Source organism: Harpia harpyja, chromosome 3, assembly GCF_026419915.1.
Source record: "Harpia harpyja isolate bHarHar1 chromosome 3, bHarHar1 primary haplotype, whole genome shotgun sequence".
NCBI lineage: Eukaryota > Metazoa > Chordata > Aves > Accipitriformes > Accipitridae > Harpia > Harpia harpyja.
The window spans coordinates 16,919,586-16,927,252 of record NC_068942.1 but is presented as its reverse complement, the minus strand read 5'-3'; positions in this window follow the sequence as shown (position 1 = coordinate 16,927,252).

Here is a 7,667-nt window from a genome sequence, read left to right as displayed (position 1 = left end):
GTATGCACACTTTTTTTTTCCATTTCTATGTGAAAATTATAACTACCCTTGTATAATAGAGGAAATCTAGTGCAGTTTTAAGCAGTTCCCAGATCTGTGCCTGTCACTGTTCGTGGAGTCATCCAGAATGGCTCTCTTGATCCTAGCAGTTAAACAGTGTGGATAGTCAGAAGTAATCAGAGTATTCAAGTTCACTTCCTACAATCTTTTGTCTAATAGTATGGGTATAAATTTACTGAACTTTTCATAATTAGAGAATTTTGATAATAATTTCAACATAGATTATAACAACTGCTTTCAACATAAAGTAGCAAAATTGTATATTGACTGACTAAAAATCCATGTTGGAGAAAACTAAATCAATTTTATTAGATAATGTTGATATCTGCTGTTGCATTCCGAGCTGATCTCCCACTTTTAAAAAACAAGTTTTGGTTTTAAATTGCATGTCATCTCTACTTAGAATATATGAAAGTCACATTTTTATTTAGTTAGATGTTTTTTAAAACTTTAAAGAGGTGTGTTGCTAGCTCTGCATAGAGCTAACAAAGTAACAGGTGGTTTGTTGTTTTTCTCTTTTTTTAATACATTGAAATGAGCACTATGCATCTGAGAGCAGGACCTGGCCTTCAGAGTAGGTTTTATAACTTGAAGCCATTGCTATGGAAACACAGCACGATCCCTCAAGACCGATTTCTCAAACTGTAGTGTGATTCAACAAATAAAAGAACAAACCACAACTCCAGTTGTTTTTAGAATACTAGTGAAAAATTAGGCTGCCAGTTTGTTGTGATTTTAACGGAAGTTTCTTGGAAAAGTCTCATGTACTATGGTAGAAAATACTTTTATCATAAAGCTAAGATTGACTACTTGTTAAGATCACGTAACCAGTTAAAGTTTGATAAGTATGAATTTATGTATTACAGTATGTATTTCATAATGTCATTACCACTAATCAAAATAATTTAATAACAATGAATACTTCCTTTTAGAAGATAGATGCGTTGGCTCAAAAGAAGCCAGTACCTCAGAAAGCAATGTTAATCTATTAGTAACAGTACTAAGATTTTTCAGGGGAGAAAGAAGTAGCCAGCCATTTACTTTGTGAGAAGCTCAGCAGTCCTTGTATTGCCTCATGTATGATTCTTGGTGAGTACACCAATTTTATTCCAGGTGAGTGAAGGATCTACTTTCAAAAAATGCATTCTGAAGGCACAAATAGAAATCAGCATTAGTCGTACTGTTAGCATACTAAAAGTACATCTCTCTTGCTATTTAGGTCCAGCCTTTGGCAAGCTTCCTGATCTACTACTAGCACTTGGAATTTGTTGCATGTATTTGTACTTTTTTTTTTTTTAATGAAAACATTAGAGAACAAACACAAAGCAAAAATTTTAAAAGTCTGACTGTATGCAAGCAATATAACCTGATTTTTATACCAATCAGAAAAAATTTTTAAGAGGACTGGAAGAAGTTCATGTAGTTAAACAACAGAATAAAGAAAAGTTTTAGAAATAAAAGACATCTTTCAAATGAAGATTCTGTCCCAATGATAAAACCAGGAAAGAGCCTAAGTTCTGGCATTAACAAAGGCAGGCTAAAAAAATCCCCCACCTATAAAAATAATAATGAAGCTTTTCTTTTTTTTTTCCCCAGAAGAAAATATAGCAAGCCATGGTAGGCAAGACATAATACAATGTCTTAAAAGGACTTAAAAGGCCTATATACTAGAGGCATCATTAATGCATATTTCTAAAACATGTCACAAGCAGACAGAAAGCTGGTAGTATGCTGGTAGAACTGACAGATAACAGAGCAATAAAAGGAGCTTTCAAAGAAGATAAGGCTGTTGCAGAGAAGTTTAAAGTGGTTTGTACCTATATTTATTGCAGAAGAAGTTAGAGAGTTTTCCATGCTGGATCCAGTATTTGTTGGTGATTAATCTGAAGAAATATCCTAAGCTGAAATGTCATACAAGTGACTTCTGAATGGATTGATAAAATGAACAGCAATAAATCACCCAGTCTCAATAGTACTCACTCAGGAGTTTTCAAGGAACTAAAATATGAAATTGTTGATCTGTTAAAAATATTGGATACTCTATTGTTTAAGTTAAGGGTAGTCCGTGAAGGAAATGGGACAAATGTGGTATCAATTTTAAAAAGACTTCTAGGAGGGATACTGGGAACTGTAGTCAAGTTTTAAATCCATGCCGGATAAAAAAATATCAATAATAGACATTTAAGATAGATGTATTGGGCAATGTCAGTATGGCTTTTCCAAAGCAAAGTCATGCACCACAGATCGATTATATTTTTGAAAGTGCAATTGAAAATGTGGTCAAGGACAAGAAAGCTTTCAGCAAGGTACTTGGCCTTCAAAAGATACTAAATTGTTTAGTAAGTAGAGGGAAGAATCTTCAATAGATTAGTTGCCAGTAGAAGTTGAGAAACAGGTAATAAAAATGTTTAACTTCCATAGCAGCAGGTAGGTACTGGTTAGGTACCAAAGAAACCTGTATTGGCATTTGTGCTGTTCAGAAAGGGATTTTAATAAATAAGATATTTGCTAGTGATACACAATTTTTGAAGGTAATCAAAATTAAAAAAACTAATTAGATAATGCTAACAAATTGGGTGATAAAATGGCAGCTGGAAAAACAATGTTGACATGCATATCTGTAAATACTATACATACACAAAGCTGTACTACATGATGGTGATCTCTTACTGCTTAAAATTGAGATTTGGTTGTCCTTTTGGCTAGTTCTATAAAAAATTAAGCTCAGTGATAGTAAACAACAAGCACATCAGGAAAGAAAATTGAAAGTAACACTACACTATTGCACAGATTTGCATTGTGCTTGTGTCTGGAATACTGGTTATCCCCTTTTTAAAAAAAAAATGGAAAAGATACATGGAAGGATTACAAAAATCACAGATTAAAAGAGTTTTGAACTGAGGAAAAAGTACATTAAAAATACTCAGCCTCAAGAAAAATAATTCTTCAGAATGTGGTGATGGACTAGAATCACTGAATAGCCTGAAGAAAATTAATAGAGAACAATTTTCTGTTCCTTATCACAAAAGAGGGGCATCTAATTAAATTTTCAGATAGCCTGTTTAAACAAAGAAAAGGAAGTATTTTTTTCATTCAATACAGTTAAATTATCAAACTCATTGCTACAGGATATTGTAGAAATTGAAAGTACAGTAGGTGCAAAGTCACATAGCATTGATCAGACTTTTTCTTCGTTAACAGGGTGGTCCGGGTGCAACTTTTACCTCAAAAAGTCTCTGAACAGCTGATTGTCAGAAGGCAAGAGAAAGCATTTATGGAAGTAGTTATGATTTCTATTTCATATACTGTTTTAGGTATTTTGTGGTAGACATTGTATTGATTTCTGTATGGAAAGAAGAAACATCTTAAGCTGTTTCTGAAATTAAGAAGGATATTTAAACTGGAAGTAGAAAAGAGAGGGGGAGGCAAGAAACTGTGATTGGTGGCAACTGATTAATATTTTTGTTTTGTTTGTGTGAGGTTGAATGTTGTTAACTTGAAACTATGGAACATCATAGGAATATCACGCATCCTGTGCCAAACCAGAGTCTTTTATTCTTGAAGATATTAAAGGACTGTGGTGTTGCAGCTTGTTTACCATGAAAAGTAAGGCCCAGAGGGGCTGGAAATAGACCCCACATGTTGGAGGAAAATTCAACCTACCCCCGTCTAGCTTCTTCAGCCTGGTGCTGTAGATGATCAGTTTGATTGCTAAGCTCCAAAACTTTCTGCAAAGACGCTGTGGCGTTAGGGGCCTTTGAATACGGATTATAGAGGTAAAGAAGGGGACAACCAGAGCATCAACTGTAAGACTTCCAGGCGATCCAGCTTTGAGACTATAATCTGATAAAGTCAGAATGTAATTTGCTTTATAAACCCCCAAATTTCTCTTCTGATTAGCAGTGGGGAACTTGGTACAAGTTAACAATTGTTTTTCCCTTATGTACCCACTAAAGTTTATACATTGAATTTCATCTACAATTTTATTTCCTTATAAAGTTAAATCAAGTTTCATAAAGTCTTTTTGCAGAAAGTGTGCAGTTCTGTAAATTGGCCTGTGACTAAACCTACTCCATGAAAAGAATAAATAAATTGTTCAGTTATTATGGTCAGAAGTCTTTGGACTGCTGACTGCTAGTTACCACTTGTGACAAAGCTTGGCAAGTGACTGTGGAATCACTTCTAGGATATTTTACTGTAAAATAAAACATATGGCTTAAACCATCTTCAGCTACATCTGAGGTGAGAAACTGGATTAAATTAATTCAGTGGGAGTGGAAATATGATAGGCCTTCATTGGAACACAGCTTTACAGGAGCAATATGAGACTACTCACATGACATGAAGTAGCAAATTCTTTCTAAATGTGAGATGTTTTCAACCATATTTCTTATTCATCCAAAGGCTTTTTGAATTAATCTACAAAAACTAATGATTAGGCTGTCAACTTTATCAACTAAGTCTCAGATATGGAAATAATTTTCCTATAAAACTCTGAAAATAGGAAACTAATGAAAAGTTGGCTAGTTATATGAATGGCAATACTACAGTTGGCATGTAAAACACATGTAAATTAGCTATTATTATGTAAAACACTGACATTTAATGGGGAAATTTTAAGGTGTTACAAAGGAAAAAATGAGATTTGCTTATAACAGTTTCCTTCAATAATCTCTGAAAATGCCACTCAATGCTATCCTAACAATTTCTGAAACTTGGGAAGGGATGTTTGCATAGTTATCTGTAACAGAACCACATGCTTATTAAGGATTTGGAAAATGACATTGTTAATTTTTACTACAGCTTATCTGTAAAAGTGTTTCTCTGTGGTGAAGTAATTCCTCTTTGGTTTTGTTCTTATTTTCTCCTTTTTCATATGAAACTGATTCATGTAGAAAATTTCCATGTTCTTAGTTTTATGTACACAGTAGATTCTTCCCAGCCCCAAATGTGCTCTCCTGAGTCTAAGTACTTACTTGTTCACTATAGGCATCTATATTGGTTTCTTTTTAGTTGTATCAGGAAGGAGAGAGGGATTGCACATCCCATAGATGCAGCTTGAATATGTGTAATACATGGGGGGGATGAACGAAAGGAGTGTTCATCATTTCACACAGATCAGTTAATACTTTTATTTCTCTGAAAATGTAATGCTTAGACAAATTTTCACTGCAGTAATATGCTATTAGATATAGTACAACCAAATCTATTCAGTAAACACATAAACAATGGTGATACTGAAGAAATGTGCTTTTCCAATGATATTCCTATTGTCCTCTGCATTCTTTGCCAAATGGTATAATACATGTTCACAGGTACTTAGATCTTTTTTTGTAATTCAGATTCTAAAGTACTTTTCTGTACCAAGTCTGTATTGATCAAAAAATAGATAAGAATTTTAAATTGTAGGCTAATTAAAATACATTAAAAAAAGCTTAGAGCTAGCTTGCAAAATGTTCATACTTAGTATGATTATAAAAGGTTTTTCCTCTGCCAGTATTCAGCCTTTAGTTAAGAAACCTCTGAGAAGAAAGTGAACAAGCAGAGAATGCAGAATACAGGGATTTTTGTTCCTTTTTTTATGCCAGTGCTTGAAACCTACAAAATAAGGCTGTCATGTGATACAGAATTTGTGTGCTTAACCTTACACACTCAATCATTCCTTTAGTTGAGATGTCATAAAATGTTAACCTGTACCATGTACAGTGCATTAGAATACTGGGGCCTAATTGTGATTTTTGAGTTTTGGTTTAGGCCCTAAACAGATTTTCCAAAATCTTCTAAAAGAACAAAGAAGCCAGCATATATATTTGGGTGATAAGAATACTTAACATGCTATGTACATAAAAGCATGGCAGCAACAGCTAAAAAGCATTTTAAATCAGAACAAACAAAGATAAATTGAATAAATGTTTGTTTTGCTTCCTTAAACCATATTTTTAATGCCAGTGCTTTCTAGTGAGCAAAAAGGTAGCGGTGGCTAGATGCAATGTTAATGTGTTTTTAAACTCCAGTAAACTATGAAATCCTAAAATCTCACTTTTTAAGCCCTTCTTCCATGTAGTGACAGCATGCTCAGCTTTTAGGCATTTACTGCTTGCTGATGTCACCGGTATTAGGCAAAGCCCTGAGAAGGTATAAATGAAGGCAGACCACCTACCAATAATAACAGGTTCAAAGGCGTCAGTCCACAGATCCACATGACAGAGCAACAATACGATATCTGCCTTACCTGAGCCAGCACCATTATAAAGAGCAGCCTCGATAGGGAAGTGACATCCAGATTAGAGACAGCATACAGTAAATTCAATATTTTGAAATCAAAGTTATAAATCAGCAGAACAAAACTCAAATGTCATCATCCGTCTGCAAGCTCTAACACTCCAAGACAAAACCAGGCACTTTTTTCCCTGTACCTAACTTCTTGTGCAAGCTACAGAGTATTGGATGGAAAGATGTAGCCTGTGCTGAACAGCCCTGCTAAATCATCAACTTGTAGCTCACTTCCACAAGAAACAGGAGGAAGAATCGAATGTATTTGGGGCACATACTCTAGAAGCCAACGCACACCTACATGAAGTTTGTCACTGTCGTGGTTTAACCCCAGCCAGCAACTAAACACCACGCAGCCGCTCACTCACTCCCCCCCACCCAGTGGGATGGGGGAGAAAATCAGGAAAAGAAGCAAAACCCGTGGGTTGAGATAAGAACGGTTTAATAGAACAGAAAAAGAAGAAACTAATAATGATAATGATAACACTAATAAAATGACAACAGCAATAATGAAAGGATTGGAATGTACAAATGATGCGCAGTGCAATTGCTCACCACCCACCGACCGACACCCCGCCAGTCCCCGAGCGGCGAAATCCCTACCCCCCACTTCCCCGTTCCTATACTAGATGGGACGTCACATGGTATGGAATACACCATTGGCCAGTTTGGGTCAGGTGCCCTGGCTGTGTCCTGTGCCAACTTCTTGTGCCCCTCCAGCTTTCTCACTGGCTGGGCATGAGAAGCTGAAAAATCCTTGACATTAGTCTAAACACTACTGAGCAACAACTGAAAACATCAGTGTTATCAACATTCTTCGCATACTGAACTCAAAACATAGCACTGTACCAGCTACTAGGAAGACAGTTAACTCTATCCCAGCTGAAACCAGGACAGTATCCACCCCTTATTCTATACCATTGACGTCATGCACAGTTCCCATACCTTTAGTTACATCCTGATCAATCATCACCTTTCCATCCCTTTAAGACATATGAGCAATGATATATATATATATGTATACACACACAGAGATATCATTCCTTTAGTTCATGGGTCATGTTCATAAAATGTTCATTGAGTTCATTTAGTTTCCGACTCTGGGCTCCATCTGTCATACCAGTCTTTCTGGGCAGGAGGGATGGTGCAAAGTCCTCTCAGTCGGTAGAGCAGAATTGGGCTTCAGTGCAGTGTGACAAGCAGGTGACATTTGGCGCAGCAGGAGGATGGTGTGCACCGTTGGATTGTTGCATGCTGGAGTCAGTTCTGGTTCCATCACTACTGCGCTTTGCTCAGTTTTATCACAGTTCTTTTCTTGCTTGATCTAAGTGATT